The sequence below is a fragment of the Tursiops truncatus genome, chromosome 11 (genome assembly GCF_011762595.2).
Source record: "Tursiops truncatus isolate mTurTru1 chromosome 11, mTurTru1.mat.Y, whole genome shotgun sequence".
NCBI classification, from domain to species: Eukaryota; Metazoa; Chordata; class Mammalia; order Artiodactyla; family Delphinidae; genus Tursiops; species Tursiops truncatus.
In genome coordinates this window covers 31,831,490-31,855,651 of record NC_047044.1, presented here as the reverse complement: position 1 = coordinate 31,855,651, position 24,162 = coordinate 31,831,490, and the positions used below count along the sequence as shown (strand labels likewise).

At 38.8% G+C, this 24,162-nt stretch overlaps 1 long non-coding RNA gene across 1 annotated transcript in view; it reads right to left on the bottom strand.

Moving 5' to 3' along the window:
* LOC141275765 (uncharacterized) overlaps positions 1 to 8,717 on the bottom strand; it is a 659,185-nt gene extending 650,468 nt beyond the window's left edge. The window contains exon 1 of the long non-coding RNA XR_012324053.1: positions 8,604 to 8,717. This is a non-coding gene — a long non-coding RNA (uncharacterized lncRNA). The remainder of the gene's footprint in view (positions 1 to 8,603) is intronic.
* Positions 8,718 to 24,162: the final 15,445 nt, after the last annotated feature.

Below are 24,162 nucleotides of genomic sequence, written 5' to 3'. Positions count from 1 at the left end.
GCCAAGAAAAATAAGAAGACTGAGGGCGAAGCCCTACAGAATACTAAAATATAATAGAGTGACATAAATTAGGGTAGCTTGATAAGTGAAGTTATGTACCCATGGCTCTCAAATAATGCAGAAGAATTACCTAGGATGCATGTTAACTCTGAAATTTCCCTGTGGGTCAAACATTAAAAATTCTGACTTTCTATGTCAGGGCTAGAGTGTGAAAATATGCATTTCTTAAAATGAGATTCCCAGATGATAATAACACAAGTATAACTATCCTTCCCTTAACTAATCTACCAATTTAACTAATGAACTCTATTTTCACTATGAAACATATCATCTGATGCTCTCTGCATACTGAAAACCCAGCCAGTGGACCACACTGTTGCATTCACACTCTGTTCCCACAGGTGAGTCCATTGTTTTCTTTCTTAGAAGCAAAATAAAAACTCAGAACTGTTTATGCCTATTTACACCAAATAATTACCTAATTTAATTAAATATTGTGGAGCCCTACATCAAGGGCACAGGACAAAACTTCCGGAATTAACCAAGCCCCCATAGCAACTGTTGCCATGGGCTCTCCTAATCTAAACCGGACAGCCCCCCACCCCTGGACTCCATATTAGGCAAAATAATCACCATGTAGTAACCTTGTAGCATCCTGACCAGTCACCTAATGCCATCCTGCCAGCAGGAATTTTCTTTGTCTTGAGGCTGTAAAAGTTGGCTAGTAGCCCACAAAGGGGGTTGGCTCTCCCTGGTCTGTCAGGAAGTAGGCCCGCTGTATTGGCAGTGCCCCTCACTAACTCTGCTCTGCTCTTTGCTCTCAATAAATTCACTCTTTTCTAAAATACTTCGTGTTTGGAAACTCTTCTTCCAACCCGCACTCGGACCACGACATTTTGGTGGCCTGTACGGGGACATCTCTTGGAGGGATCTCCTCCCCGGCCTCCTCTCATTTCTTGGGACCCTCTGTGAACAGGCAAGCTGCCATGGAAGCAACAGAGGAACTATGGCCAGGGCCACACCCTGGTGTGTTCCAAAGGCTGCATGGCTCACTTCGCCCCTGTAACTGCCACCCAGAACGGGTGAGGGTCCCTCTGTCTTCCTTCTGACTGAGGACTAGGCCAACTGATATTGTGCGGGCACGGGTCAGGCATTTAAAAGCCATTAGGGCGCCTGGCGCTTGAAGCTCCCGTCAAAGTATAAGGGGGTCACAGAACAGACCAGGCTGTTAGAGCATCTGCCCTCAGCAAGACAATTTCCATGCACCGTGAGGCACATATTGGTTCAAGCAAAACACTGAGCCCTCTCCCCTTGGCCGCCACCTTCCCAGCAGGACTGTGAGGGTGATTCCTCAGCCCGTCTTCTCTGTTACTTTCACCTTTTTCTCAGTTGGTACTGACTTACAGGAGCCTAGGGTTGCCTCTGAGCCATCCCAGGAGTGCTTTTTCACATTTCAGGGAATCGCCAAACGGTGAGTCACCCGGGGGGTCCCAGGAATCTCTCTCTCTTTTCTTTCATTCCCTTCCCGAGTCTTATGGTGCTTAGTTGCACAGTTTGTGCCTCAGTCGCATGCTCAGGGATCACTTCTCACAGTCGGACATGACTGTTGGGACGGTTGGCCCATTTTGTGCCTTTGTCTCATGGAGAGATCACTGGGACAAAGGGGACACCTTTCTGTCAGCCGGTGACTCTCAGGACCCCCATTTTATGGCACACAGGCTAAGAATGGGTTCTGGAACGTCTCGGGAGCCTCCCTCAGACTCACCCCTTGGCTGTATCCTCAGGAACTGGAAAAATTTGACCCTGAAAATCTCAAAAAGAAGAGGCTCATTTTCTTTTGTAACACGGCTTGGCCGCAGTATAAACTGGGGAACCAAGAACAATGGCCTCTTAACGGCACACTAAATTATAACACGATCCTCCAACTTGATCTCTTTTGCCGGAAACAAGGAAATGATTCAGAGGTTCCTTAGGTCCAGACCTTCATGGCCCTTAGTCAGAATCCAGATCTGAGGGACTCATGTTACATGCGTCTTTCTGTTGCCGCCTTATCCCCCAGTCCCCCTCTGTCTCCCTCTCCGTCAGATCTCCTAGACGACCCTCTACTTGACCTTTCCTGTCCCCCACTTCATCAACCCCCTTCACTTCAGCCCCCGCCCCCTCCTCAATCCACCGGTCCCCAACAGCCAACCCCTTATCAGGGCGAAAGCCCTCTCTCTCCTCCCCACACAAGATCGAGGACTGCCCAACGCCAGGAAACAGATTCTAACATGCTTCCCTTAAGAGAAGTAGCTAATGGAGACATGGGCACTATTAGAGTCCATTATCCCTTTCCCATGTCTGACATTTCCCAAATTCAAAAGTTAGGTTCCTTCAGTCAGGATGCCCACAATATTCTTTAGACTCTGGAGAAAACTGGTTAAAATAAAACTTTTTTTGAAATTGCAAAAGGGGTTCTTTTTGCATGTGCAATTAGAAGAGCTAGCCTGTTGAAATATTTTTTTCAGAATCCTGTCCCAGAGAGAACAAAAAGATGCCTAGGAAAAACTTTGAAGTTTATTCTTATCCTGTCTTTGAGCTACAAACACAGTCCACTTTGCCTGAGACTTCAGCCTTAGGTTAATTAGTAGAACTTCAAGCCAAGAAAAAAAAAAAGAGGCAAAGAGACATTTTAAATCTCAAGTGGAAACTATGAGATCTCTGACTGTCTGGATATACGTGTATGTCTCAGTATGTGTCTTTGTCTTTGGATAATATTGCTGAGGTTAATTTGTAAATGAGCTCTATTTAATTGGCTTAAAAGAAAAGTAAGTGATCACAAATCAAACAATTCTAAATACAAGAAAAAATAAGCTAAATAAATTTCAGATTCATGTGAACTGAGAAATATTAAATTAATACCTGGTGTTAATGGTTACATTTGTTGATCTAATTAATATAGACATGTCTTTTGAGCCATCAACATTAAGTATAATACTTTTATTGTGCCTAGATATAATATAAACTAAATATGCTCTTATTATATCTGTTGCAAATTTGTCAGCAATGAAAATAACTCAATGTGAAGAAACTTTTAAGAAAAGAAAATACAAATGAGATAAGAGCTTTGGGTGAACTTTTTAGGAATAATTATGTTTTAGGAATGTCTACTTAAGAATAATCTCTCCAGATATTCAACAACTTAAAACATTTAGAGTTATGCTAAATTAAGTTAAAGGATGGAAGCTTATTAAATAACTAGTCCATTTCCAAATAAAATAAGATACTGAAACATTAACTACTGAACACTGGCTTCCTTTTAGATAGAAACAAAAGGTTTGGAATTATTTTAAAAATGTGTTTGGTGCCACACTGAGATATTTTCTATAAGAAAGCACATTCTTCAAAAATTATTATTTGGATGTATGTTTACTAATCTACAGAGAGCTGATATAAAGGAGAGTTCATGGTTGCTTAAGGAAAGTAGGATGTATGTTTTCAGTAAAAAAGGTATGAGGAAATGGAATTACATTTTATTAAGGAAAAAGGAAGTAGGACTGACTTACAGGTGACTGTTTCTGAATGGGAAAATAAAGTGATGGATACAGAAAGTGATAAAAAATGTTTGTGGAAAATGGACCCTGAGAAAAGAGTTTTATACATGGTACAAGTTTTCTTAAGATGTTGAACTGCCTTTGCAAAAATACTACCTCTTCAAGATTTATAGAAAGGACTTTCTAAGATTGAATTAAAATTAATTAGGTAAATAAATTTTGTGATTAACATAAGCTGGTACCAGACTGGAATTTGGTTCTCTCTCTCTGTTAAGAGAACAAAGTTTTCTTGGAATGCTGCTTTTGGTAACAGACTGTGTGAATTACCTTGCATTTAAGTGATTTACATTTGCTTTTAAAATCCTTTTGTTACTCTGCTTGAGTAAATAAGTAGTATTTCACAATGATCTATGAAGATTATGTCGCATGTAAAGTTCATTCTGCTTCTACAAAAATTAACCCCTCATTGCCAGACTTTTGCCATCCTGATATCCTTAAAATATGGCAGCAGTCTACTCCTAAATCAGGGAATTTAAGATGGGTAAACAATAGCTGTCAATCAAACAGTCAGGGCTATGGGAAATCCAAGACGGCCGCCTGGCTTTTTCTGCCTCCCTGACAATCCTCATTTTTTTATTTGACGGGATAAGTCTTCCCTGGCGGCAGGGTTAATGCCCTCACAATGGGAAAAAAAAAAAAAAAATTACGTTTCACTGAATATTAAATTCTAGTTTTTTTCATTAAGGTCTGTGTTACCAAGACTCACTTCCCAGACAGTACCTTGCTGTTATATTATATTGCTAAAAAGTTTAACTGAATTATTAAAGGACACTCTAAGTTTGTTTCTGAAGCTTATCTCAGTAATCTATTTTTGGATGAAAATCAGATGCCCCATGACCCACAATCAGGGGATTATACACTGGAAAAGACATAATTTAAAGGACTATTTCCAACCTGGATGGATGGGGACCCACTTGGAGCTGGCTAAATGACTCTCTTTGTAACTACACCCTCAATTTTAATCAGACAAGCCTGGAGTGGGATCTCTGGTCAGAGGAGGATGAATATGATGTACATGAACATAATTTCACTTTGTGTTCGGGAAATTCAAGGAAAAATGCAACTAAGAAATATACTAATGAAGACCATAATCCCCCAAAAAAGTTCGGCCCTGGGAACTAAATATGTAGGGATTGGTGTGACCACCAGACACTTACTTAGTTAAACCTCCCGACAAGACTCTCCTCCAAAATATAACATAATTCAGCTAATATTCAGAAATTTGTTTGCCAATCTCCCCGTCACACTCATAATCAGTCAGAGCCCGGATTCTCTCCTTTATGTGTAGATGATTATTTCCTTGGAGTTTGGCCTTCCCAATATAAGCCTAGGCCATGGGACCTCAGTCTATTTCCAGAGGAAAACTCCCAAAAGGTCAGGGCCTGGCTCTGGGGACCCACAATGGGGGAATCCTTGAGGGACACCAGATTTTCATTTCTATCCGGTAATGGGGTCTATCTGGATCTTCCCACACTTTGGAGGGGCTTCTGTACTATTACTGCTGCAGTCCCAGAGGTGACCATTATGACTATAAAGGATTTAGCTTCCTCAGGAGGCATTCCCAACCTTGGGTCCTTCCTCGAGGAGGCCTTAAGACCTGTCCGGGAGAGACAAAAATGAACCACCGATTGGCGGGGACATGCTTATGATAACCCAATTCTTGATCGGCCCGAAATAATACACAGTGTCTTTAGAGGGCTCTCTTGGTTTGCAGGCATACCCCTCTTAGAGAGGAGCGTCCTCAATCTCACCATCATAATCCAGGAATCTTGGAAGGCTACGGTAGCAGCCACTGAGGAACAGCAGTCAGCCCTAGGCTCTCTGACCAAGGTAGTTTTACAAAATAGGAGGGCCCTTAATGTTATAACAGATGAGGCAGGGGGTGTCTGTGCCCTACTATGCAGCTTCTATACTAATACCTCTGGCCAGGTTGAAGAAGACCTTCAGATTCTAAAGAAAAACATCAAATTAATAGAATATTTAAAAGAGAGAACAGGACAGCGCCCCAGCTTGCTTTCCAACCTCCTCTCCTCTATGGGGATCTGGTTATGGACATGGCTATTGCCCCTGCTGGGACCATTAATCTTGATAGCCTTTGTTTTGTTGTTTAGTCCCTACATTATTAACACATTATCTAAGTTCATCTCCCGACAGGTTCAAAAGATTCAATTCCAGATGGTGCTACAACAAGGATACCAGCCAGTTGGCACACGGACTACATCGGAACAAGCCACCTTATCATTCCACAGGTTCTTATCTCCCTCTGTAAATACACCCTGAGAGAGAGCAGGCATTGGGACTCAGGGCCCCGCAACGCCCCTGTCCAGCAGGAAGAAGCTAGGAATGGTCATCACCCCTTTCACCAGTAACCTGGGTTCCTATGGCCTGAGACGGGGATAGGCAGATAGTTAGTCATGAGCGGTGTGTTAAGGGGCCAAAGATTTGGCCCATAAATAAAAAGAGGGGGAAACATGGAGCCCTACATCAAGGACACTCTGCATCAAGGACACAGGACAAAACTTCCGAAATTAACCAAGCCCCCATAGCAACTGTTGCCATGGGTCTCCTAATCTAAATCGGACAGCCCCCCAACTCCATATTAGGCAAAATAATCACCATGTAGTAACCTTGTAGCATCCTGACCAATCACCTAATGCCATCCTGCCAGCAGAAATTTTCTTTGTCTTGAGGCTATAAAAGTTGACTACTAGGGGCTTCCCTGGTCGCGCAGTGGTTGAGAGTCCGCCTGCCGATGCAGGGGACACGGGTTCGTGCCCCGGTCCAGGAGGATCCCACGTGCCGCGGAGCGGCTGGGCCCGTGGGCCATGGCCGCTGAGCCTGCGCGTCCGGAGCCTGTGCTCCACAACGGGAGAGGCCACAGCAGTGAGAGGCCCGCGTACCGCAAAAAAAAAAAAAAGTTGACTACTAGCCCACAAAGGGGGTCAGCTCTCCCTGGTCTATCAGGAGGTCGGCCCAGTGTATTTGCAGAGCCCCTCACTAACTCTGCTCTTTGTTCTCAATAAACTCACTCTTTTCTAAAATACTTAGTGTCTGGAAATTCTTCTTCCATCCCGCGCTTGGACCATGACAAATATTATGTAAACCCATAAAATGTAAGTTCCAAAAGAAGACTGTTTCTATGAAATCTAAGTTAAATGTTTTAGAAAAATACAATAAAAGTAAATTGCCGAAAAAATATTTTGAACTAGTGTGGATGAGAAAACTCCAACAGATTAGAATAAAATCATAAAAAGCTAGAAGGATTCTCACTTGGATTACTCCTAAAGGTCTTCCTCTAAGACTTGTCCACTTTAAAGAAAGGTATAAGAGCATCATTAACGCAAAATTGATGACACAAAAATTAACAGTAGAACCACAGTCAAAGAAAATGCCTAAGATCTAATTCAACAGACTGGCAAATGTGCATTCATATGTTTTAAATTAAAATATTTAGGGTGTTATGTATTTTTTAATGATTTTCTGCTTTAACCAGTTTTTTTTATTATTAAATGAGGAAATAGTAATTCCAATCATATTGGCTAAGGGGACATCTTCTCTAATGAAAAAATACACAATTTGAGAAACACTATAATAGACAAATAGATCACTGAAATAGTCTTCAGAGATGGATTAAACAGGAAATTTGGAGAATATATATTCCAAATAGAAGATAGATAAATCAACTAACGATGCTGAGAATATCAACTAGTCATTTGGAAAAAAATACTATACAGCTGGATCTTTTTTGTATTCTTACCAAAAAAATTAGAAAAGAAAAATATATGATATATTAAGGTCAAAATATTCAAGAAAGCACTAATTATTTAATTAAGTTACAATTATGAGGAAGACCTTTTAAGCATAACATTACATATAAGCCATAAAGTATTAAAAACAAGACAACCAGCCCAAAATGGAGTTGTTTATTTTAAGTCCCACATCACCAAACTGAGACAATCACAGTTTCGGCTCTCCTAGAAGGAAAACTAAACTAATCAATCAGACACCACCTGATCAGCACTAGTGGGGTCACCTGCCTGACAGACCCCTGCTATCCCCTGAAGGAAGGTAACTATGCATTAACCTACCGCTTCTCTCCCTACTTTATTTTTCCTCGTTCCTGCTCCCTTCTGCCTACGAAAGTCTTTCATTTTGAACAACTGCCCGAAACTCCTTTCTATCTGCTAGACGAGATGCTGCCCGATTCAAATTGATTTTTGCTCAAACTCTTAAAATGTTTTCTAGGGGGCTTCCCTGGTGGCGCAGTGGTTGAGAGTCCGCCTGCCGATGCAGGGGACACGGGTTCGTGACCCGGTCTGGGAAGATCCCACATGCCGCAGAGCGGCTGTGCCCGTGAGCCATGGCCGCTGAGCCTGCGCGTCCGGAGCCTGTTGCTCCGCAACGGGAGAGGCCACAACAGTGAGAGGCCCGCGTACCGCAAAAAAAAAAAAAAAAAAAAAAATGTTTTCTAGGGCTTCCCTGGTGGCGCAGTGGTTGAGAATCCGCCTGCCCGTGCGGGGGACGCGGATTCGTGCCCCGGTCCGGGAGGATCCCACGTGCAGTGGAGCGGCTGGGCCCGTGGGCCATGGCCGCTGGGCCTGCGCGTCCGGAGCCTGTGCTCCGCAACGGGAGAGGCCACAACAGTGAGAGGCCCGCGTACCGCAAAAAAAAAAAAAATGTTTTCTAGGGCTTCCCTGGTGGCGCAGTGGTTGAGAGTCCGCCTGCCGGTGCGGGGGACGCGGGTTCGTGCCACGGTCCGGGAGGATCCCACGTGCAGTGGAGTGGCTGGGCCCGTGGGCCATGGCCGCTGGTCCTGCGCGTCCGGAGCCTGTGCTCCGCAGAGGGAGATGCCACAGCGGTGAGAAGCCCGCGTACCGCAAAAAAAAAAAAAAAAAAAAAGTTTTCTATGACTCAGTTTATCTTTTAACAGTTCTGTTAGTAACAGTAAGAAGCGGGGAGCGAAGGAGACCCCCGACGGCCCCAGGAGCAACGAGCAACCAGACGTGGTACCTGCTGAGCCCTGAGCTCGCTGCCTCTTCCGCCTCAGGAGGTGCTGGGTCCGCCCCTCTTGGAGTCTCGAAGTCTTTTGTCTCAGAAGCTTTTAGACTTCATTTAAACATTTCTTTCTCTAGACTCGGTCTGGAAGCCAGTCGGAGGCCAACTGGGTCCGACTTAGAAACGCGACCGGGTAGGGAGGTGGGACCACGGAACTAGTTCCGGGTCAGACTTGGTCTGACTTAAGCAGGATTGGGCCCAGCGAGAGGAGTGACGTGAATAAAATTTTAAGTCCAAACAAGCAGGTTATCCTTACCCAGGGTAATCTTGCATTATAGTGGCCACAGCTGAGGATAATCTTGCACTATAGTGGCCACAGCTGAGAACTTTTAACCTGATAAGCTTATCCATTTACAAGTTGCCTTAGAGAAAAAGGGATCTCAGGCTAGCACTCACTATAAGGCGTAGAGGGAAAACTATTCTTCCTCCTCTTCAGTTTGTCGTGACCAGGATGAGGCTTGCTGGGACACCCCACTTTCTCCAAAGCCTACAGAATCCTGGGGAAACTGGCAGAAGCAAAAAAAGGGTAAGAATTCTTAACAAAGTCAGCTCTCCTAGATCTCTATCTGTGGTGCCTCGTCGAGAGAGCAAGGGAAAACTTCTCGTTGTTCCTTTCTTTCCAGATTCAGATTGGCAGGCAAAAACATTTGTAAGATTTATTCTGAATCGAATCGTGACTTGTGAATTTGCTTTCGGGCACCCACTGGTTGTCGACATATTCCTAGGGCCAGCTATCGCCTTCTTGTTTGTCTCGTTTTGTGTCCTGAGAACTTAACTTGGCTTTCTGTCTGACTGGGGCATGTGGGTTCTTGTGTGTGCAGGAAGCTCCACTGTTAGTTTGGGGGCCCCAAAATATGGCTGGACATAAATGTGGATTGCAGTCCATTGGCGGCCACAGTCATACTGTTGCCATCTCAAAGATCCCAGCATGATGCATACAAGTAGACAGTTCTCTAGTGCCAATTCATGGGCCCAGAATCAAAGCAAAACCACGTCTTTCTTTTTTTGATCTCCCTGTATCCAGTTGTCTTTTGGAATTAAGGGTTCCTGATTGATGTTCTATCCATTAATCTTAGACAACAATATGGGTTCATATATCTATTAATGTTTACGAAACAACATCACCACGGACACGACTGACCTAAAAGCCTGAGTTTCAGAGTCACCTATAGATAAATTAAGGATTATAACAAGCAGCAAAAATCAGTTGCCTTTTGGAAAAGATGACTTGATGAGAAGTCAGAAGGATATCTAATGATTCTGGGGTGGCCACTGCATAATTGAACAGCTTAAGTGAATATTGTGCATCCTTATTAAGTATGAACTCAATAACCAAGACTTTATTGATTAAAAATTATTCTCAAGTGTTTTGAAAAAGTATTATTACATTTTCATTTTTATTTTATATTTTCTACTTTAATTTTTGCAGTAACATGAGAAAATTGAAACTTTTTAGTGATATTTAACTCATCAATATTAATATTTAACAACTTAGAAGCAATTTAACAGGTTATTAATGAAAAACTATATATTATAAACATGAATTATATCTTTCACTTAATATTATCATGGCTAACAGTAAAATCTGCATCTATGCTTACATAGTGGCTTTTAGGAAATTTCAAAATATGGTAGATAATAAGTTGACCAGTGTCTGCTATTTAAAGAAAATTGCTTGCATTTTCTAAAAATGATTGGCAGCTGAGTTTGGCACATTGGAAATCCCTGGTTGGTGAGGCTCTGGGGATGAAGACAGGCATATTTCATTTGTACACCCAAAAAGTATGGTAGTTCTAGAACTTTGCAACACATTGGGCAGGGACTAGAAACAGTTACTTGGTGGAAGTTGACAGGACTATTTAATGACTTGGGCCCCAGGGGTATATCCCAAAACCATGGAAAGAATTTCCAAGATCACTGTGAAATATGATTTACTGGACAGAAAATGGTGAAAGTCAACTGAAGAGAATCAGAAGTTTCCGTGAGAACTGGGAGTTTTCCTAAGAGTTGTTTTTCTGTCTTCCATGAAATTAGCCATTTTCTATGTTTTCAACAGATTTTTTTCCTTTCCTAAAGTCTCGAAAAGAGGATGAATGGGGCAACATCACTGAAAGCCTCTTTGGGGATTTTTCTAATGATAATTCACTCTGAGAAGGAGCTCTGCATTCGTTTTATGTAAAATTTCCTATGACATAGCTTTGCACCTGAACTGTAGTATAGTTTTATGCTTTCAGAAAACCAGTGGGAAACTGGTTTCTCCCGTGATATGAGGGCTTCAGTGTCTTAATATATATGAGAAATACCTGGGGTAAAATTTAGTGCTATATTTAGCAAAAATGAATGCTTCTTCATACTAAAACAAAAGGTATACTTCTTTCTGCATTTTTTTGCAAATATAATCACCATTTATTCAGGAAACAATGGCTACATCTCATCACATACATATACATAAATGCTACACCTACCCTACACACACACACACACACACACACACACACACACACACACATTTTCAGGGCTTATCCTATGACAAACATGATATTCTGTACCCTGAAGGCACAGAACTGACAAGGGGTAATATACTACTGCACCAGAGAGTCATAAGTGTGGCCAAATCATGAAGTTTTAGTGGTGTAAGAGGAGAGGACTTTCTCAATACACAGTGACAGTTGTCACTTAGATGCGTCTCCAGCCCTACCCCCTCATTTCATGGAGGGATGAAGTTGCAAACATAAGTAAACAATAAAAAGAAAGAAAACCTTTTTACAAAAAAAAAAAAAATCTGCAATATATTGGAGCCCAAACCTCACAGCTTTAATATACTGAGGGAAACATAGTTTTCAGGGCTTATGGAAAGGCCTTCTCTTCCCTCCTGCCCAGAGAATAGAAGGATGTTCATGCTTTAGGAGTTCCACAGAAAACAGCTCTGCTGGGGCCCCATGGAGGAGGGCGGAGGGTTTGTTGTAGGCTTGCAGTGCAGTATGCAATAACGATATCTAGAAGTGACAACATGAAAAGGCTGCTAGAGCTCAGAAAAGGAAGCAAGCTGTGTATACCATGTGGTACACTACAGGACTTATGTCTGAGTAGGCAAGAGAATCTGGCTAGAGTGCAGCTGCGGAGAAAAAACAACATATGCCTTGGAATATATACAATGTGTGATGCTGTGTTGAAAGTAAACAGTGTGTGTCTATAACATAAATAGAGAAGTGCAGATAGAATCCATGTGTAGACAAATACAGTAAGTGGGTTTTTTTTTTATAAATGTGAACACTTATTTTTTTTAATGAATTTATTTATTTTTGGCTGTGTTGGGTCTTCATTGCTGCGAGCAGGCTTTCTCTAGTTGTGGTGAGCAGGGCCTACTCTTCGTTGCGGCAGCTTTTCTTGTTACGGAGCACAGGCTCTAGGAGCACGGGCTTCAGTAGTTGTGGCATGCAGGCCCAGTAGTTGTGGCTTGCAGGCTCTAGAGCGCAGGCTCAGTAGTTGTGGCGCATGGGCTTAGTTGCTCCACAGCATGTGGGATCTTCCCAGACCAGGGCTCGAACCCATGTCCCCTGCATTAGCAGGTGGATTCTTAACCACCGTGCCACCAGGGAAGTCCTCAGTGTTAAGAGTGGTTAAAAATGGGTGGTTGGATATCTGCAACTTTAACATTCTTTATATAATTTTCTATTTTTCCAGTTTTCCTGTGATTAAGTATGCTTTATAATATACAGTGCTTTATAATAAGAAAAGTTAACAATGTTAAGATGATTTTCATCTTTACTCTTATTTGGTCGACAAAAATCCTGAAAAGCAATTGGTACATTATCAAAATCCTCTGGATAGACATCCAGGAACAACAGCTTTAGAAATTCCAAAACTACTGAATTTTTCTATTTGAATTAGCACTTTAATGTATAAGGTTCATTGTATGTCCAGCATTATCTCAAAGTTATAGAATAACAGTCCATAAAATCTTTTATTACTTTTGTTTCAGCACATATCTACCTACCAAATGAGCTTATTATTTTTTAAAAAGAAACAGCTGCTTATTCTTTCAAGAATGAAATTGTAAAAGTTTGCTTTTAAATCATATTATTGTATAAAATTATATAAATAACTACTTCTCTAGTTGAATTTTATCTTTTATTTACCACCCAGATGCAATGGAGAAAAAAATTAAAAAATAAAATTCTAGGCTATATAAAAATATTGCTAACATAACATTTATTCTCCATTTAAACAGCAATGCAGGCACACTGCAGAGGAAATATTTCCATATGGCATGCATAAACACCCTGGTTAGTGATCCCTTAAGAGTTTCTGTGCTGTAATATGTTTGAAGACTGGGGGAATATTTCTATAGCATTTTCCACATTTTTGCATTTTTTCTTATTATAATTTTTTCATATTTACTTTAAATCATATGCCTCTATTACTACTTTTTTGTGTATAGACTACTCTTAACTACTATCAAAATTGTTGAATATCTTTGGTTAGTGTGTACTATTTACCTTTGAAGCTAGAAAACTGATTTCTAAGGAGAACCAAAGGTATATAAATATAATGTATGCATGTATACCTATGTATATAGGTGTGTATATACATACGTACATATATGCATATGTATACACACAGATATACATACATACAGGACATCATGGGATTTTTGCTTGAAAAATAAATTATGGCAGACCAAACACTGGTAGGAAGAGATGTGACTGAGACAGGAAGAGGTTTGCCCAAGGAGAATTGATATTATAATTCAGGAAAAACAAGTAAGGTTGCTTTATTCCCCATCTCCCTTCCATTTTTTAAATATATCTCTGTTCATATATTTCCCATGGTGTTTCTCAGAAGCTTAATCTCTGGAAATAGTACTAGTAGAAAAAAAAAATCATGGTCAAGAAATATGGGGAAAAGCTACACAGTAATATTGCTTTCTGTAAGAACTTTAGAATATTAAAGGCTCTGAGAAGTTCTGTAATAATAAATCTGTCCAATTTTTCCCGAATCTCTTAACTGCAATGAAGATATTTTTTAAATAATATTAAATAGCACTCATACAACACATTATCCAATCCTTGTCTGTCATTATCACACTTACCTTTTAGACATTAAATTCATAAATGTTCTAATTTTTAATATTTTTCTGAGTTTTCTTCCTATTCTTTTTTTATTCTCTGTATCTTTCCCCCATTTCTTATTCCTCCACTTGCTCACACACCTTTAACTGTTTCATTTGTTTACTTAGTCATTAATGTTTATTTAAAACACCTGCACTGTTTGTTCCATTCCGTTCATTTAACGTTTTTCTCATTCCCCTTCATTCCTCTCTTTGTTACTAACTACCTTTTTCAAAACCGAAGCATTTGCATGGACCCTTCCTTCTGTTTCAACTATTTTCCCCCAACTTCACTTCCCAAATTCCTATTTATCCCCTTCCACCACACATACACACATATGCACAGGGTTAGGTATATTCACTATGTGCTACCTTAGTTCTGGGTGTTTTCATTATCACAGCACATTTACGGTAATTGGCCTTGTATTTATCTCTCACACTATGCACTCTGAGAGGTAGAAACCATGTCTGTCCTTTCCATTGTTAAATCCTCAGAATCTACCATGATGTACAGAGTATATACACATGTTTAATTGTTAAATTAATGAATGGATAATACTGCTAACACAGCTGTATTCTTCAAAGACTCCTGAATATGTTTACACAAAGAGTATATTATTATAAGTATTTCATTGTTTGAGTGCAGTTGCTGATGCAAAAGCTTATGTTGTTGAGTAGGTTGGTATTTTTCATGATTGAATAGCAATTTGTTTATGGACCATTGATTCCATGGAGACAGGTAACAGCACTTTGTCTTTTGAGCTTAACAATTCTTTACAAATACTAATCTGAACCAATCAATTTTTGAAAAGTGACTTTGTATTGATAGACATACCTAGTCAAAACAGTGAAAACATCCAAAGCTGTTTGGTGAAAAATATATATTTTTTGCTTGTTAATAAAGAATGTCAGACCCGCAAAAATCCCAAACAAAGATACATTTAAAGTCATCTACATTTGAATGAAAAATGTATGGTTATTAACTATATTATATGCTTGGTTTATTTAAAATAACATTAACATGTTGTAAGGACCAAAAAATTCTATTTACTAAAAGTGGGTTATAGCTCATTGCAATACAGCACACTAGAAATTTAAACACGGAAGAATAATATAATGAAAAAGACTTCATGAAATGCATCACTAAATATTTATTATGGCCTGATAGGTTGAATCATTTAGATTATCAATAATTAATCACTGAAAACTTCAGATACTTTATAAATATCAAAGACTTAATAATTACTTTACAAATCCTAAGTAGCATAAAATCTACAGACTTCATATATCAATGGAAATGAATACAAGTTAAAAAGATGGGTGCTTTAAAATGAATAAACTAAATCTAAAATATTCATATTTTGAAATGTTTGCTCTTATAAAGAAATGAGTGTGATGACAGGAAGGTAAAAATAATACCATCTCTAGACATAAATAGAGCATATGTGTGAGCAAAAATGCCAGCAGAGCAAACTTGCTGCCAGTTCCTCTTCTGAAAATATTAAATATGCATCCAACTCACAATTAGTCTGGATAGAGGAGGAAGAAATAATTTACACGAATGAAATTCACAGATTATCACTTCAGCCATTTGTATTAACGCTCTTCTCCAAATATATAAGAAATGTTAGAATTAACCATGTTGAATTTCAACTCCTTTATGTGTTTCCCTTTCAATTGTAATAACCATAATTTTGAGGATTATAATAATAATGATTGATATTGGTTTCACACTTATTGGGTAGACAATGCCCCATACCAAGAACTTTACATATATAATCTCATTTAATTCTCTTAATAATTTATTGGTAGATTTTATTATAGAAAAACCCCACGATAATGTAATAGGTGAAGTATAAAACTTTCAACTGCATAATATAAACTAATGTTATTGCAAGTGTAATTAAATGACTAGGTTGAGACTGAACAAGATTTTTTTGCTGGGGGGAAGGGGTGAGATGCAGAATGCAGCCATCCTGGTCCCAGCTGTAGCTTGGTATCACATTATAACAGTTGTCAGCTCTGGCTTACATATCTCTGTGTGTCTGACAATGATGGTTTGGACTCCTAGGTCATACACAGCAGTTCCAGGAATCTTTCAATGCCCATTTGGTCATATAGATATGAGGCGATTGGGCTGAGAAAATGCTAGGGACTTGGGGACTCACTCTCCTTCTTCCTCTCACAAAAATAGGCTAGCCTGTCATTCATTCACCTGTCCTTTTGCTCCCATTCGAATCCCATCATGGCTACTCTCCACATGTAGTATGATTAATAGAAGCTAGACAGAGAATAACTCAATGCTAATTGCATTATCTGAATTTGTATTATCCTCAAGTATTACAATTTTGTCAAACGTGTTTTAAGGAAATAGGAAACTAAAACTTAAAGAAGTTACATAACTTGCCTAAAATCATTCAGTAAGTAAATAAAAATTGAGAATTAATCCTAGGACTCTTTTCTTTGAAAGTAACAGAGGTCAATGCCAGTTAACGAAACACAAAAAGACGAAAACTAGTTTATAATAAGGATTGGGGTATTGTCTCTTGACCCTGTAATTCAGAATACAAACAGGAAGAAACTGGAACTAGCTGAGCTGTACCACAGGTGACAAAGAAACGTCTCGATCTTTGCTTCTCTCTACATGTCTGCTTCATTCTACTGTTGTTACAAACCAGCTTTCTTTGCTTCTATTCTTTGTGGCAGAAATAGACATCATCAGCTTCCAAATATTATTTCTTCCCTTTAAGGGATCAGACAGAATAAAGTTAAAATCTTAAGAGAGACCCTTGGACAAAAACGGAGACTCATGTATTGAATAAGAAAGAATTTATTGAGTATCTCTTGCGTTTCAGATATTTTTCTGGGTGTTGGACATTCAAAAATAGACAAGATATGATTCTTGTTCTTGAGGAAGCTATAGTTTAGAGGAAAATGAATTTATATAAGCAAATAAGATCTACATAACATGGAAAATGCTAAAACTGAAGTGCTTTAAGTGTTTCCTTTCTTCCATACTTCCCCCTACAATCAATATACCTCACAGAGCCTCATAGTTTACAAATCTGACCATGGAATTTCCCACTTTAAACCTCCCATAAACTTCTCATGCACTTTGAATAAAATTCAAACTCATTATCACAGTCTAAACTTTCTACAAGAAATAGCCCTGTTTATCTTTCCAATTTCATCTCCTCCCATTCTATCCTTTGCTCCTTCCACAAGCCAAGCTCATTCCTACAACAGAAGACCTTTGCCCTTACTAATCCCTCTGCAAGGAAAATGCCAATCCTAGATCTGGGCTGATATCTTCCTGTAGTTCATTTCATGTCAAATGTCATCTCCTCAGAGAGGTCTTCATTAACCAAGATATAAAAAAGTACCCCCTCTTTAGTTACTCTTTATTGTCATGCCCTGTTTTACGTTCTCACAGCACTTATCACTAATGTGTGCACTTGTTTAATGTCTGTGACGCCCACAGAGTCAATTCTATGAGCAGGAATCTTGTCTGTTTTCTTCACTACTGTGTGCCCCACAGTGTAGAACATCTCCTGGCACATAGCAGGCATCCCACACAATTCTTAGTGGAATGAGGTAATGAATGTATAGTATGTGGGACAGGCAAAGAAGAGGGGCCTTTGGACAAACACAGAGATTCATGTAAGACTTCCTAGAAGAGCAATTGCCTTCAGTCTTTCATTCTTTATACTCAAAATTTCAGATACTTCTAATACTTCTTCCAATAATATGGTTTCTAGACCTCACCAGTTTCACAATCCAAATGGCTGTCTCTTTGACAAATCCCAGTTTTAAGTCTCTTAAAATATGATTCAAAACTGAATACAGTAATGCCAAAAGAGTCTGTCTAGCACAGAGAATAGTCGGGTATGTACTTTGTATGATTTATTCCTTGCATTTCTATTAGTCCAAACTAAGAACGGGCTAATTTTTAAATAGCATAAACCAACAAAATATCATTAGCTCAAATTCAGGTTATAGTAAATTAAAACTTGCAGTTATCTGGGCTTCCCTGGTGGCGCAGTGGTTGAGAGTCCGCCTGCCAATGCAGGGGACACGGGTTCGTGTCCCAGTCCGGGAAGATCCCACATGCCGCGGAGCGGCTAGGCCTGTGAGCCATGGCTACTGAGCCTGTGCATCCGGAGCCTGTGCTCCGCAACAGGAGAGGCCACAACAGTGAGAGGCCCTCATACCGCAAAAAAAAAAAAAAAAAAAAAAAAACTTGCAGTTATCCTGTCACTAGTGGAACAGCAATTCCCTTGGCTCTTGCCCTCTCAAGGGAGAGAACTCAGTCAAGAGGCATAGAGCAGTTTTAAGTAGCAGGAGTTTTATTAAGCAAAGCAAAATTATGCTCCCAAGAAAGGATGAGAGTGAGCTCTCCAGAAACCAGAAGCAACCCCGCAATGGGGCAGGGTTGTATTTTTTGTTTTTTGTTTTACAATTACAATTACAATTAAGGAATGCTTAAAGAAACAACTTTAAGAACCCACTAAGAAATTAGAAACAACTGTAGGTATTTCAAGCATAAAGGGAATTAATACAGAAAAAAAAGGAAGTTTACAAAATAATTGGAAGGGCTCAAAGAAAAAAAATCAGGAATAAACAGCTACTAGTTCTTTAGATCACAAAGCAGCAAACTGTAATCAAGAGGTCAGGAAACCACCATACAAGTTCAAAAAGCCACAGTTGCTCTCAACCCCCAACCCAATGACTGGCAGTGGAACATGGAGTCCAGCTGGATGCTGCAGAAGCACACATCTGCTCAAGCTTTATGCAACTGCCAGAGGAAGAATGGTTTCTGCTTCTCTTTTTCTTTCCAAGTCTCCATGAGTGCATCTTATTAGAACATAAATTGCATCAAAACTGTTGAACCCACGTATTCTAGAAATGTAGTTCCCATACTTTCAGCCCCTTGAGAAAGAGTAGAAAGCATAGAAAAAGAGTGGAAATGAATAACACAACTAACAAAGAGATTGAGAGAGTGTTCAACATCAAGAAATTGCAACATATTTATAGAAGACGTAAATCAGATGGAAGGGTTCTGATAAAGAAACAAAGTGGAAACTACTGAAGCCCACCCACCTAGAGCCCATGCTCCACAAGAGAAGCAACTGCAGTGAGAAGCCCGTGCACCACAGCCAAGAGTAGCCCCCGCTTGCTGCAACTAGAGAAAGCCTGTGTGCAGCAACGAAGACCCAATGCAGCCAAAAGTAAATAAAATAAATTTATATTAGAAAAAAAAGAAAGTGGAAAAGGCAACAGTCTAGAATATGCAAATAATTGGGCTGCAGTGAATGAGGCAGCCTATTCTTGCAGTGTAATTATGACCAGGCATAGCCTCAGGGTGTACAGGTATAAAAGATAAAGAAAAGGTAAAGGTACAGAAAGAGATTAACTGAAGATCTTTTTATTAACCACTATGCCAGTTGCTCCCATCTCTACACTCTCATGCATAGAATCAATTAAAAGCAGTTTAAATTGGCCAAAAATTAATTTGTTTTCTCTTAATACTTGTGTGAAAGTAAAGTAGGGGAACTCGCATGAGAGTTAATACCCAGCGCATATCCCTCATCATATTATTTGTGAGGCAACTGACCTTTAGTACCTCGAAAGCAACATAGCTATAATATTTTGCAGCTCCTCCTACTGAGAAGTAGAATCTCTTTTCCCATCCCTGGACTGCTCCTTGTGACTTATTTTGACCAACAGAATGTCACAAAAGTGACCCTGTGCAAGCTCTTGAAGCTCCTGTCTTCATCCACTTGGAATCCTCCTACTTCTGTCATCATGAGAAGAAGCCCAGCATGGAAGACCACATGAAGAAGACTGCCCAGGCTTCCTGACTGTCCAGCCCTGACTTCTGAGCCTCAGAACTTGAGATCATCAATCCCAGCTGAACTTCCAACCTAATGAACCCACATGAGTGAGCCCAGGTGAGACGAGCAGAAGAGGATGAGAAGTACTTTATGGCCATGGAATTTAGGGGTGTTTTGTCTATAACAAAGGCTAAATTTAACATTACTCAGACAATCCTCCACTCCCTGCACACTCAATACAATTAAAGTTTATCCTATCCACAAACTCACTACTCCTTCCCTCACCTCCTTTATAACTTGTTCAAATACCTGATACTCAAGGAGGTCTTTTCTAACTACCTTATTTTAAATTATAACCACCCTCTTATACTCCATCTCTACTTCTAGGAGACAGATTTCTACTTGTGTCACTCCCTACTGTTTACTCACTGCCTGCCTTGTACCTGCCACATAGTGGGCACTCAGTAAATATGTGTTAAGCAAATTAATGAATGAATTGATAGGGTATGAGTAGTAACATATCAATTCTAGGAACACTCTCTTTTGAGTGAAAGAAGGATCATTACTTTGGCCCTCTAAAGATGAAAATGCAAATCTAGCATACCCTAAGGGAACAACAGGGAATAAGCTTTGCTTTATGACCATAATGTGAATGCTATTTACTGGTTTTCATATTTTAAAATTAATCTATAGATAAGTTATACAAGACAATTATAAAATAAAATGTAAGTGTTATTAACCTCAACAACAAAACAATAAAAGCCTCCATAATAGTTATTAGAAAAAGAAGTGGGGAAGGAATAAGGTTATAATAACCCTGTTGTGTATAATGGGAAAAGAAAAATAAAAGCATTGTCTAAAGCCAGTGGAACAAGAGTTGGGTGCTTAATCTAGTATTAAATTGCAAAGGTGACTTGTGGGAAAAGTGAAAATAATGACTATCAAAACATGGGAGGATAGCAAAGGCTAGGTTGGAATAGAAGAGGCAAATGCCTGAGTACAGATTAAGTTTCCTTATTTTCCCGAGAGAAGTTAAGTTGCTAGTAAGATAGTGTAAACATATTGTTTAGATTTTCAAATGTAGCCGCCAGAAGAACCAAAACAGGGACAGTTAAAAGAATTTACCTCTGGGGTATGGGCCTGGAATAGGGGAGGGTACCTGTTGTTTGTCTTATAAGCTCGATAGTAAAATTTAATTTTTCACCATATTCACAATTTTTCTATTTTTAGAAACAGTAATGATAAAATGAATGAATAAAAGTTACTTAAGTATAAAACAAAAATGAAATGTTCATCTTGAGGAAAGTGAAAATCATTGAACTTCTCTAGACATTCTTTATAGACCATAAATAAATCTCCATAGTTTAAAATAAAAGAGAACTCATCTATGAGATACTAAAATTATTTAACATACAGGGGAGTTTGGAAAAATAAGAGTGACAGTGTCACTCATCGTCTTGTTCATCTTTATGGTGCTCACAGATGTCAGAAGAGTAAAGCAGTGCAAGGAATCCTGTATAAGTTTCCAGTGTTCTTGCTGACCTGTTTTACCAAGACCTCTCTGTAACTTTGATCTTATAACTCTTTAAGTTATTTCAGTTTGATTTTCTACAAACAGGAATTCAATCTCTGTGAACACAATGAATTTGTAGGTCAGGCAGCAATCAGATCAATTTTTACTTCTAACTTAGAAGTACAAAATGTTTTTTCTGGAATTGTAGGGGAAAAGTAAATGTTTCTACTGGGTCTTATGATATTCAAATTGTCTTACGAACTTTAGAAGAGTTCATCATATTCTCCCCTCCTAAAGTTTTCTTTCTGACTTTGCATTTAAAACTACATCCTGAAACTTGGCAGAGCTGTAAATTTATTGGGTGGTTCCATAGACATAAAGAATCTTTTTAAAATCACAGTAATTTTTGAAGTAAATCAGAAGAGAGAAAAGCAGCAAAATTGTATACTCTCTAGTCAAAACATGATTTAAAATTAAGAAAAATCACAAAATTGATGCACCACTAAATGCAATGTAGTATCCTGAATTGAATTATAGAACAGGGAAAGAACGTGAGTGGAAAAACTTGTGAAATCCTAATAAATTCAGAAGTTTAGTTAGTAGTAAGGTACCAGCGTCAACCTCTTAGTTTTGACTAATGAACCATATTTATATGAAATGTTAACATCAGGAGAAACCGGGTAAAGCAGAAACTGTCTACTATCATTGTCAGTACCTGGGATGAGGAGAGTGAGGCAGGAACTAAGTATTAGTGTGACTTTGTAAAGAAAATATTTGACACAAGAGCAAAATGATTAACCTGTTCCATCCAATAGAAGCAAGGAACAAAGAATGTATTGACTTAGCTAGACATTTACACCTGCCCCACTTAGTGTCCATTCAGGTTGCTATAACAGATACATACCATAGACTGGGTAGATTATAAAAAACATAAACTTATTTTTTTTTTTTTTTTTTTTTTTTTGGGGTACGCGGGCCTCTCACCGCTGTGGCCTCTCCCGTCGCGGAGCACAGGCTCCGGACGCGCAGGCCCAGCGGCCATGGCTCACAGGCGCAGCCGCTCCGCGGCATGTGGGATCCTCCCGGACCGGGGCACGAACCCGCGTCCCCCGCATTGGCAGGCGGACTCTCAACCACTGCGCCACCAGGGAAGCCCCATAAACTTATTTTTCATAGCTCTGGAGGCTGGGAAGTCCAACATCAAGACCCCTTTAGATTCAGTGTCTGGTGAGAAGCCATCTCCTGGTTCACAGATGGCTGTCTTCTTACTGTGTCCTCACATGGTAAAAGGGATGAGGGAGCTCTCTAGGGTTTCTTTTTCAAGGCCACTAATCCCACTCATGAGGGCTCCATCTTCATGTCCTAATCACCAAGTAAATGCACTACCTCCAAATACTATTACATTGGGAATTAAGTTTCAACACATGAATTTGACAGGTACACAAACATTCAATCTATAGCACCCATTTATTATATACAGTAAAAACTTGAGAAAACAAAAGCTCTTATGTAGAAACATTCATTATTTTTCCATACATGATAAGCTTCATAAAGCTCTAGGTCATTGGGAACATAGTAGGAGTTCAGTTAAATTTTGATAAATAAAGGATAAATAATTTCTCATTAAATATTGCCTTTTGTGTTCATGGCATTTTAAAGTTCTAACATATCACAGAGTGAATTGACTAAATGGAATTAGACTGGTTCTGATTCATACAGTCATACTGTGGAGACTGACTTGTTACGCATTATAATTATCAGTAAATTCATATCTAGGTAGGGTGGTATTATTAGGGTTGTTAATGATAACAATGACTATATGCAGAAAAATATTTTGCTATAGTTGTGCAGTTGCTGCTTCCAACATAGAAAGTCAGTAGCAAAAAGAGTCCAGGTAGCTTAAAAACAAACTCTCCCTATGATAATAAAGAAATATTAATAGTTTTTAAATATAAAAGGATTTAGCTTTGTACCATACCAATAATTCATTACTTGTGACTGAATATTAACACATCTCTGAAAAGTAACTGTACATGTTATTACCAAAGATAATATATCTATGATTTGATAACTTGTTAAGAAAGCTGATTCTGGATTCTGGGAAAGTTATTTCCCTGTTCGAGTTAGACATTCATACACCTAAAGCTACCACATTTAATTTATTATATCTACTTAGACAAATAACAAAATATCTAACTTTGTAATCATTAGAACAGTTTAATTATTCATAAGATTTTTAACAGTGGAATTTACTTCAATGAGATGGAGATTATGAAATGTTTTAATGGGGTCATTCATTTGAAAGAAAGACTTTCATCTTACAATTAATTTTCTGGTTACCAAAATGTTAAATTAATAAAATGTTCATATTTTTTTCATGTAATTACAATGTAACTTTCACAAAGCTCAATGCCTAACGCATTTTCTTTTGCATGGCTTATTTTCTGATTGGACCAAAAATATACAGTTACGTAAGAGAAATTCAAGAAATACATTGCTCTCTGGAGAGTGAGGATCATTCTATGGTTCTTATTTTCTTGACTTAGAGCAAGTCATCTGTCACAATATTTATATTCACTCTTTATCTTATTGCTGTCTTTACATGTGATACTACAATCTAGTTTAAAGTGTTGCTACTACCTGGTATTTCCAAAGTTTGGAACCAAAATTTAATTAACACATAAAGGTTTTGATAAACATTTTTAAAATATCTCTTTTCATTTGTTTCTTCTAAGTAGAACAGTATCCTTTTTCTAATATAAATTCTACATTTGGTAAATTACCCCTAGACAACACTACAATTGTTGATTTTTATGAAATAACTCATTTTGTTGGTCTACATCTTCATCCACTAAAAATAACACTTAAATAAGGTTCTTCCTAGTTTTTTCTAAATGTACTAACAGAATGAAGCTCTACTTTAATCACTGGATGGCATAATCGTCATTATACACTTAATGGTCCAAAAGTTAAAGAACACATCAGAGTAACTCATTTATTTAGGAATCTATAAATATCAATATATTATATAGATCCTAAAGACATGTATAGACTTTA